The sequence below is a fragment of the Polypterus senegalus genome, chromosome 9, assembly GCF_016835505.1.
Source record: "Polypterus senegalus isolate Bchr_013 chromosome 9, ASM1683550v1, whole genome shotgun sequence".
Taxonomy (NCBI): Eukaryota; Metazoa; Chordata; class Cladistia; order Polypteriformes; family Polypteridae; genus Polypterus; species Polypterus senegalus.
The window spans coordinates 92627511-92638601 of record NC_053162.1 but is presented as its reverse complement, the minus strand read 5'-3'; the positions used below and the strand labels follow the sequence as shown (position 1 = coordinate 92638601).

General features: G+C 34.9%; 1 protein-coding gene across 2 annotated transcripts in view; it reads left to right on the top strand.

Annotated features, from left to right (window-relative positions):
* Nucleotides 1-3082: 3082 nt before the first annotated feature.
* Nucleotides 3083-11091, top strand: part of kiaa0513 (KIAA0513 ortholog) — a 78437-nt gene continuing 70428 nt past the window's right edge. For both annotated transcript variants that reach the window (XM_039763486.1, XM_039763484.1), the window contains exon 1: nt 3083-3236. The gene's annotated coding sequence lies outside the window, so the exon portion shown is untranslated. The remainder of the gene's footprint in view (nt 3237-11091) is intronic.

Genomic DNA, 11091 nt, shown 5'->3' with positions numbered 1-11091 from the left:
GTATGCAACTCTCATGCCCTGAAACACTAAACACCAAGGCAACTAAACAGGAGCATGCACAAGAAGCTGGAAAAACAAATGAAAGAAAAAAATAACAGAAAATAAAATATTGTGATTTAAATCTTTTACAATGTGGAGTCTGCATATTCTCGCCATATCTGTATGGGTTTTATCTCTTGGTGCTTTGGTTTTTCTTCCACATTAGGTTTATTGAGGACTTTAAATTGGCACTGTGTGCATGAGTTTGTCTTGTGAAGGTCTAGTTCTTGTCTTAGGTGTGATGATGCTGGAATAGGCTCCAGCCCTGTGACTCTGAATTGGATTAAGTGTGTTAAAGAAGGTTAATTTAATTAATTATTCAATGTGGAGTGAAAGGTGACATGGTAGCATAATGGTTAATACTGCATTTTCATGGCTCCAGTTCTGTGTTCAAATCATTGCCCTTACACTGCCTGTGTGGGGTTTGTGCATTCCCCCATTGTTTTCATGAGACATAGTGATTTTCCTCCTACATTTCTCAGATGTGCAGGGAGTAATTGACTAATGACTCAGAACTGGTCGAGTGTGAGTGAGTGTGGCTGTATGCACCATACTGCCAATACTGCAGGAATAAGTTCTAGCCCACTGGACTTTGAATTGTAAAAAGTGGATGAATAATTAATCTGTAAAGGATACAGACTAAACATTTGTTTTACTTTAAGTGAGTGTGTATGAGTGTCTGCCATGAAACTAATGTTTCATCTAGTGCTGATCATGCCTTATGCCTGATTCAGAGTAACATGAAATTTTTACTTGTCTAACCAACATGAAACAAATTTCCAGAGTTCCAAAATTAATTCTAGTCAAACACGGACTTAACATTATAGGCTATGGATTCTTCTTTTCCCAAAAGTGATTTGTTTAAGGTTTATAGATTATTGCAATAAATAAAGTGCTCATATGATGCCTTTAGCATCTATCTATTTGCTTGTCAGATATTCCAGGTGATTGAGGAATCAATGGATATCTGTGAACAGTTTACACCTTTAACTACAGTACTGTATATGCTATATGTAAACACTATAATAATAAAAACACTATAATAATAAAAAATGGCAGTATGTATGCTTCGACAATATTTACATAATGATGCTGGGAAAGGCCATGACTGCACTCCACATACTACAGTACTTCAAACTGGTGGATTACAATAGTGAGGTTGAGAGCATGTGCTGATAGTGCATTACCACACCCACCACAAGTCAAACCACCTGGATTGGAATCTGAGTGCAGCATGGAAACACCTCATTATCGCACGGGAAAAGTGTGAGGTTTTTCATGGTGCCTCAAGTGCCAATTTTGCCACCAACCCCTGAGTTTTCCCTACAAGTTGGAGGACCTTCTTGCAGGGCTGGATGTAGTTTAGCATCATACCCATGACAAAGCAATTGCAGGTTAAGGGCCTTGCTCAAGGGGCCAACAGAGTAGAGTCACTTCTGGCATTTACAGGATTCGAACCGGCAACCTTTCAATTTCCAGAGCAGATCCCTAGCCTCAGAGCCACCACTGCACCCTTGACAGAATCATTTATAAAAAAGAGAAATGCATAATGTTTAAAAAATAATTTTAACAATATTTCAAATATACTGTATAATACTTTTTTACATGGTTTCAAAATAGACGTTTGTTTTTTGTAATGATCAACTGTGCAATATTTTCTGTTCTTATTCTTAACATTTTGCATAGTTAATGTACAAATATATCAAGTCTTTGTTTCACTTGAACTAGATGCTCATTTTATAAGTGATAATGTGCAACATTCTTATATTTATGTAATTTTTCTGTAAGAATATCGTTTTCAAACGAGGCTGCTTTCATTTCAAGCAAACATCTGCAGCTGCCTGCTAATTGTGCTTCCGGCTTCAGTTTACATTTGTCTGAACATCAGAAAAACAAAAGAGGGCTGACTTAATTGCCTGTAATTAACTTAAACTACATGATGTAGTCTGCTGTTAGACTGGACTGCTCCCAGAAATCTAATATCAAAACTGTCTTAGGGCAGATAATGGATAAATTAATGCTGCATAGGGTGGACATCATGCTTAGTCTGATAAACAGTTCAAAGATACTAAATGATTGATATTTAATTAAGATTTCACATTCTGGTCTTTTTAAAAAATATCCCTCAAGTCTTTACACATAATATAAAATAATGTGAAATCAAAATTGTTCATTAATTAATCTGTCTTATAATAAAACTGTTTTTCTATCAGTATAATTTAAATCTAACTAGCATTCTGGGATGCCACCTCATTAAATGTCTTTAACTGAACCCATGGATTGGGGGCCCTATATTTTTGTAAGTAATAGCTGATACATAGTGAAAAGGGTCAATTCCATCCCTGTCATTACTACTATTGTTTGGCTGACACTTTTGACTCACAACATTCGAGATACAACTGGTTACATTCCATTTCCAAATGGAGCACAGGTAGGTGAAGTGACTTTGTCATGGTCACACTGTATCAGCAGCTGGATTTGAACTCACATCCTCAGGGATTGAAATCCATAGCTTTCACCACTGCTCCCCAAAGTGACATATGCATCCATACACCAATCCACTGTAGCACCCAATATGCATTCTTCAGTTTGCCTCTTTCACTTGAATTAAGAATCTGCATATTACAATTATAGTATTCTAGACAAGGGCAGTGCATCAGGACATGATGCTCATTTGCTTCCATTCAATTTTTAAGTCGTGTGTAATTTTCTTAATTTAACAGAAACCTAGACTAACAATACGTAGTATCTACCATTTTATTCTGTATTAAAAAGGTATTTAGAAATATATACGAAGGCATTCATTTGCATGAGATGATGAAAACGTGCATCAGATGCCTCGTTCGTGCTGAGCTATTGCGCACATCCGCGCAATAATTACATACACAAATGATACCTGCTATAAATAGGTCACCGCTTTTGGCTTTAGAGAGAGGGAGGTGTAAGTGGAAACAGCATGCACATGCTCAGTTGAGCCAAAGCGGCCACAAATGACGTGACAAGTAATGAAGCCAATGGCTGCGAGGAAAGTAGCAACCCCCAGCGCTCTGGATCTGCGCATGCGGAATTTATAGGTCCGCACCAAGCATACACGGATTAAGGGGGCGGGGTCACCAGATGTTGGCACTTCATTTGGGGCACAATCAGACACAGGACGAACAGGGAATAAGGCTGCTGAGGGAAGGAAGTCAGTATTGGTAAGTCTGCAACCAAAATAAAGGTTAAACGTAAAGTATTTATTAGAATTATAATTGGAAAATAAAAGACAGTTAATTAGTAACACGATTTAAACATTGTTTGAAGTGGTGGTGTAAAGAACTAAGACATTTGTGTGCGAAAATTGAGTGAACTGTTTAACAACCACTCAGATAACGCAGCTGTCAATGGAACTGATACGATAAAATAGGAGCTACCTTATGTTGGGAACCTTTTCACTTTCTCGTCTGCTGGTTCAGAGGGCGGGTGTTGGTAAGAACACCAACGGGTGTATCAGCAAGGTGTGACTATGGCAAAGGTGTCCTATAGAAAGCGACCCCTTATTGTTTCTACAAAATATCTGTGTACTGATGAACTAGTAAATTATTCATTTACGTTCAATAAGTGGTTAAATCTTGTCCTGTGTTACATTTAATGTGTTTGACTCGAGTCCGGCTCATCCCACAAGTTCTTTCAGGAAAAGTAGCAGGTGAACAGTGCAGATTAGTTGAAGAAGTGTCTCTGCGTGTTATATGTGTATATATATAACATAATGCTTGTAATCGTTTGGATATTCTCCAGAGTGTTGTATTTACTGTAAGACTGGAGACTCTTTTGTGCTGCTTACTGTATGCAGTATGTATAAGTAATTTCTTATGTAGACAAAATTGCGTTCATAGTTTCTCCTCCAACTTATGCATGCAAAACATGTTAAGATTGTTTAAGTATTCAGGAGCCTAAATGAATTAGCAAGATTCCTTTCTAAATATCTTTTTATTTCTTAAATATATTTTATTTTAATCTCCTGTATTTTCATTTTACCTACTTATACCTTATTTCCCATGTTAGGTAAATATGAATAAAGGTATTATAACAGAGATACATGATGCTGAGAATGTATGCAAGAAATGCAGCAGACTCAGCAATGCAGGGTAGAAGTTAAGGTGAACTTAACTTATGCTAATGATAATTCCTTTACTTGATTGCTAATAGCTAACATTTATCAAATGTGACATCTGGTGTATGGCAGGAACCCATGCTGGCTGAGACTTCAGTCCACTCACAGATAAGTTTGTACACTCACACTCCCCTATACTGGATCAATTTATATTTTCCAGTTAAAGTAATGTGCACTTTCTGGCATCTTGAGGTTATCCACTACTTCAGCATGACCCTCTTGCAGTTTCAATTAATAGAACAAACACTTCCCTTCAGTATGTCTGTTATCTCTGCTTCAAGATGTTTCTCTGTTTTACTCCACCCCTACCATTTCTGTTATTGTGAAATAGTTTGTCATTTTGCAATTATCTCTAGCATTGTGAAAATATGCCCAAAATAATCCTTTGTCGAGACAGATTTAATTAAACTGTGGGTTTGTCAAAATGCACATAGTGAAGAATAGTATATTTAGGAAAAAAGTTTAGCTGAAATTGTAAACTAAAAAATCTCATCTATAACATATACAGTATAGATAGATAGATACTTTACTAATCCCCAAGGGGAAATTCACAATATAATATAATGCACACAGCTATATTTTTGTCTTGTGAGTTTTGGTATATGAACATTGTTTTACCTGCATAACTTAACTTTAGCTTTGGACTTATAATTTTGTGCATCTTGAATAACATTTCAGTTTTAATATATATTAAAATTGCCTTGAAGACTGATGACACGTGTTGTGATTCCGTTTTTTATTGGAATGTTACCAAATATTATTACACCTTGGCTAAGTAATGCTTGCATTTCATAACCTTTAATATTATTTACTTGGAATATTTGGTTTAAAATTCAGGACTTATTAATTTGTTTGGAGTCCAGTTAATTAATATTTCATATCTATTAATAGATTACCTTCTTGAACAGAATGTAATTTCCTGCATATTTAATAATGTTTTCATAACATACGGTATGCATGGTTAAAGATGTGCTTTTTAATGTTTATATATGTTATCTGTGTATCAATGTTTATCTGTTCTAAAGATACATTTATAAGTGCTTACTATATGTAATTGTTAGTTTCTGTGAATGTAAAAATGTTTTATATAGATTGCAGTATTTTTTTTAGTTCATGAGTTTATAAGAAAAAACATAATTCTGATGATATTCACCGTACATTTATTTCTTCCTTATTGTGACAGTTCATCTTTTTGAAATATGTACCCCCATAACACTTGCCAAAACTTGGATATTTTTCAATGCTCATTCTGATAGTGATCCAAAATCCACCATAAGCATATTTACTGTACATGTAAAGTATATTAAATACATTTCCAAGCCTTTTTTCACATTATAGAAATATGAATTCAAGACTTATTTCTTGTTATCACATACTGTGTTCACCAGTTTTCTTTCATTCTCTAATAAGAAGAACTATGTATCATTATTTACAGTTAGGTCTATAAGAATTTGTAAAGTGACACAATGTTCAAAATTTTGGCTCTGTACATCTCAACAATGGAACTGAAATAAAACTATCATTATGTGCTTGAAGTGTAGGCTGTTGGCTTTAATTTAAGGGGTTTTCCAAAAATATGGTATGAACTGTTTAGGAATGACAGCCATTGTTCTGCATAGCCCCCTCTTTTCCAGGGGGTTAAAAATATTTGGTCAGACTAACATAATCATCAATATAATGGTCATTTTCAATATTTGGTTGAAAGTCCTTTATAGTCAATGACTGACTGAAGTCTGGAACACATGGTCATCTCCAAGTGCTGGTTTCCACCATAGTGATACTTTGCCAGGCCTGTATCAGATCAAAGGCTTTTCTTCTCTTCTCCATACTCATTTCTTTCCAGCATTCTGGTACATATTGATGTTCCTTCATTTGTCCAAAAAAAATTTCAAGAACGTGGCAGGCTTCAAAAATGTTTTCTGGCAAAGTCTAATCTGTCCTTCCTATGCTTAAGGTTTACCAGTGGTTGCACCTTGTGATAAACATTCTCTTTTTAGTTTCATGAAGTCTTCTCTTGATTGTAGACTTTGGCAGTGACAGGGTTCCCTTCCAGAGAGTGTTCTTGATTTGGCTAAATGTTTTGAAGGGGTTCTTCTTCAGTATAGAATTCTGCAATCATCCAGAACAGTTGTGTTCTGTAGTTTTCCAGACCTTCTGGTGTTGCTGAGTTCGTCAGTATGTACCTTCTTTTTAAGAATGTACCAAATTGTTGATTTGTCCACTGCTTGTGTTTCTAGTGTCTCCCTGATGGGTTTGTTTTGTTTTCTCTGCCTAATGATGACCTGTTTTTACTTGCATGGACAGCTCTTTGGTCCCCATATTTGTAGTTCACAATAACAGCTTCCAAATGCAAATGCTTAACAACGAGGAACTGCTCCAACCTGGGTATGGAACAGCCCAGGGAACTGTTTGGGAAGCAAGTATTACAGGACATATTAAAAATTGATCATCACAGGTGAAGTGTTCAGAAGAAAATGCAAGCCAGTTCCTAACAGTTAATATCAGTTGAACAGCAATTCACTACACAAGAATCTTCAAATGCTTCCTAAACACCCCGAGGAAGTCAAATGTTTGAATGGAGGTGGTGAACTCCTGGAGTACTGTAAGAAACAAATTGCTACTGTTCAGTCAGGCAAATATGTCTTTTCCAGAAAACAAAGCTCTAATTGAAATTTCAATTACAATTTCATATTTTGCTATGCACTATGTTTCAAATTTGACATGACTGTGAAGAAAAAAATCATTGTCATGTAATGGGTATTGTGCCTAGGGGAAGAAGTGTGCTTCTATAGTGTATACAATGGTTTTTATATTAATTGGATTTCTGTGAGAGAGGGAATAGATTAAAAGTTATTAAAATACCATTTTATTAAATTCCACTGTCCCTGGTATGTTGTACAAAGAGTGTGAACTTTCCTTTAAGCTATGCATGTCTTATCTTTTTGACCATTAATAGAAAGTCTGGGTGGCCACACTGATAAGAAGGCAAGAAAGAAATTTGGCTTAAATAGAAACATGATTCGTTATTTTTTTTTTTTAACAAACTTTGGAGCTATGTTTATTTTTAACAAATTTGAGTCATTAATTAAATCAATTCACCTGTAACTATATACATTTTGTGATAATTAATTTACTCATAGTTTGTTATTAATATGTTAAAAATTAGAGAAGTAAAAATACACACTTTCTGTCACTCAGCTATTCTAAAACAAATATAGTACTGTATACGCCATGGCAATTTAATGAAGATCTGAGATGTAATTAATGTTTCTTTGTAGTTAGCTGTTGTGACTATTGCACTTGAAAATTTTTTAAAATTTAAAATAACAAAGCTTGCCCTTTGGAATTAATTCAAAGTTCAGAAAACTGTGTTTGTTTCAAAGTCCATAATGTGTATGCTAAATTTTGTGAATTTCTAAGCAATAGTTAGGTTGAATCTTTAGGTATTATCTTTAAAAACTTTTGAACTTTAGAATCTTGAAGATGAGCAGTGGGAATCCAAACAAAGCCTCAGCAACCCTTAATATGAATGAGTGCAAATTTTCTACAAAGGTTTATAAAAATTGGTCTATTCGTTAAGGAGTTACTTTGGCTATAAAAGTTTTACTGCTGATCAAGTCATGTTCTAGATATATCACAATGTGGTTTTCTGTTGAAAACCTGGTGTGTATTTTTTATTCTTTCACAAAACAGTACATATTTCATATACAGCATGAAAAGTGGATAAAGTAAAATTAACAAAACAATTATTTAACTTGCTGTAGTTATCAAAAAGCAATAAACATATGTCCACAATGAGCAAGCATTTTTTTATATATGCTTGTCTGCAACCAAGCTGGTGCCCTGTCTGCCCTTAGAACATATCGAATTTGTCAGTTCATGAACTCAGTTAGGTGCCAAAACTGCAACACAGGGTTGTTGAACTACTTTGACTCCAGTTCTGTATATACTTATTGTCGATAAGTTGTTGGTAGTTCTTTACAAAGGGATTGGTCAGTTTGGTTTAATATTTGGTTACTGGGAAGCCCACTGCAATAAACTGAATATCCAGTTCCTAAACAATCTCCATGATATTCCTAGCCTCATTGTATGAAACTTTATTAAGCTAAACAAAACGGATATGCTGTTAAAATGATGGGATTCTCCTTTTCAGAATCAGTGTATAGATACTTGTATAATGTGGTATTCAGGTATTGTTTTACTCTTATTAGGGGGCACACTTTGTGTTACAGAAATCCATTGTTATTTCAACACCTCCACTGGGTATTTATATAATGATGAAGCCATTCATTCTTCATAGTTTTGTCATTGCAATGGTCTTGCAATATGCACAAATCAGCAGAAAGAGATCCATCAAATCACACAATATTGAAATGGTTATTAAGCATTGTTGTTATTATTAAGTTTTTCTATTACTAAATTCACTGCAGACTCGCCTATGGTTTTTGCCTTTCACTGACAGGAATTGAATTTGAGATATTTGGTGGTCATGATTTTTTGTGCTCTCCTATCTGTTTTAATGCTGCTGTTGTTCTAGACAGTTAGATGACCAGCAGTATAATTGATATGAGTTGTCATTTTTGTCAGATCTTCAGCAACAGTCATTTTCCATCTTTAGGATCTTTTACTATTCTCATAAAACTTAAGACATATTTTACATGAAATCCTTGGCTGAGAAGTCTTCGTGATACACATGTGTAGCTGCCGTTGCCAACCTACTGCCTTTCCCACTACTGTTGTCTTGTTATTTCTGTTTCTAAATTGCTTGCAGACATGATAAGTTTATGCCTGCATTCATTTTTTTTTCATTCTGTGGCAAGGTCAGTTGTTCTTAATAAATTGGCTTCTCATTTTGAAAACATTTGAATAACTGAATGTGTTAATTTAAATATTTTTAAAAAGGAGCAAACATTTGTATTTATTTTGTTGATTTTTCAGATAGTGTTTGTGTTACCAAGCACATTATTTCCCAATGCTTAACATATATTGCAATATACAGAAAATGTTTATTCATTAATGTCATCCTTCTTTTTTGCAAAATGGTTTCAAAAAGGTATTGTGAAATTAAAGTCTTTATCTTAATCATATTTGTGCACATGTGGATGAGGTATGTGGAAATGCAGGAAGAAGGGAGAAACATTTTGTAGAAGGAAAAAATTCACCTGTGGTAAAATTGAGCAATTATGCCACTTAGATTCCAGGCTTAGTTTATTTTAGAATTTAAAATAGAATTTTATTGTTTTTTATTGTTTGTCCATACTTTGTAGAATATATGCTAAGTAGGTACAGTTTCCATAATTTTAAGTGTGCTTGGTACTTTCATATCCTATTCCCCTATTTGTTCTAGGTAGGGTATGCTAGTTTATCTCTGGGCACATTTTCAGTTTTACCCATTCTGGAACACTCAGGAGTTTCCAGACAATGTAACTTTCCTGTGGTTGGAATAAGGAACTGCAGTACTTGTTCTGTTCAGACTATGCATTGACTAGAATCTAACTGGAGTTAAAATCATGTACCTGGAAGATAAAGACAGCAGTGGAATAGCATTTTAATTGTTTGTGACTAACATATGTTATGCAAAATAAACAGTTGATCTCCCATAACAAAAATTTCACTGGCTAAATACACTGTAAGAAGCAACTTTGCACACCTGTACTGTCCCAAAAATTACTGCTAGGGTCACTTCCCTTGGAAAATGCTGGTTCAGTCATTTAGTAAAGATTCTCAAGGGGAATAATTTAGTAACAAAAAATAGCTTGTGGTCTGCCATTGTAAAAATGAAGACTCTGTGTAAAATTTCCTAGATATAGGTCTAAAATACACCACACATTCAGCTTTATGTATTAAATATACAATGGATTTGGAACCTTCCACCTTCTTCATTCTTTATTGTGCTGTCGACTCAATTGTAAATGGTTAAATTTGACACTTTTGCCCTTAAATCTACACTCGATAAATCATAATGACAAAGTGAAAGCCTGTTTTCAGAAAGGTTTACAATTTTTTTTTTAAATCAAAAACTAATAGCTACCAGGACTCTTTCCAGAGTTGGCCGTCTGACCAAACTGCGTAACCAGGCAAGAAGGGCATTCTATCAATCAGGGGTTTATGGAAGAAGTGGCTAGACAGAAGTCACTTTTGCCAAATGGCATTTAAGGACTTTGAGAGCATGATGAAAAAGATTCTCTGGTCTGAACACAGAAATTAAGGTCTTTAAGCAGAACTCCAATATGCTCGGCAAAGACCTGCTCATCATGTACCTAATACCATTTCTGCGGTGAAGTACCGTGATGCCAGCATCTTGCTATGGGAGTTTCTCAGCAGTAGGGACATAGGAAGGACAAATGCAGCCCTATACAGAGGGCCATCGGACCTTACTTATTCTATGTTAATTAATGTTGACTTATGTTTATTTTTTATTGTGTCTTCTATTTTTCTATTCATTTTGTAAAGCACTTTGAGCTACATTTTTTTGTATGAATATGTGCTTTATGAATAAATGTTGATTGATTGATTGATTCATTGAAAGGAAACCTGCTCCAGAGTGCTCTTGGTTTACCTTTTAGCATGACAATAACCCAAAGTATACACTCAAGACAATGCTGGGATTACTTCAGGGCAAGTTTGTGACTGTTCCTTCAGTGGTGCAGCCAAAGCCCAGACTTAAACTCTATAGAACTCCTGTGGATAGACCTGAAGACGACAGTTTCCAGTTGCTTCCCATCCAGTCTAACAGAACTTAAAAGGATTTACCCAAATCCAGGAGTACAAAGCTTGTAGAGACTTAATAAGAACTACAGCTGCAATTGTTGCCAAAGGGGCTTCTACGAAGTATTGAATTAAGCTTCAGAATATTTCTATGAATGAGAGACTTCAGTTTTTGATCTTTAAAAAATTTG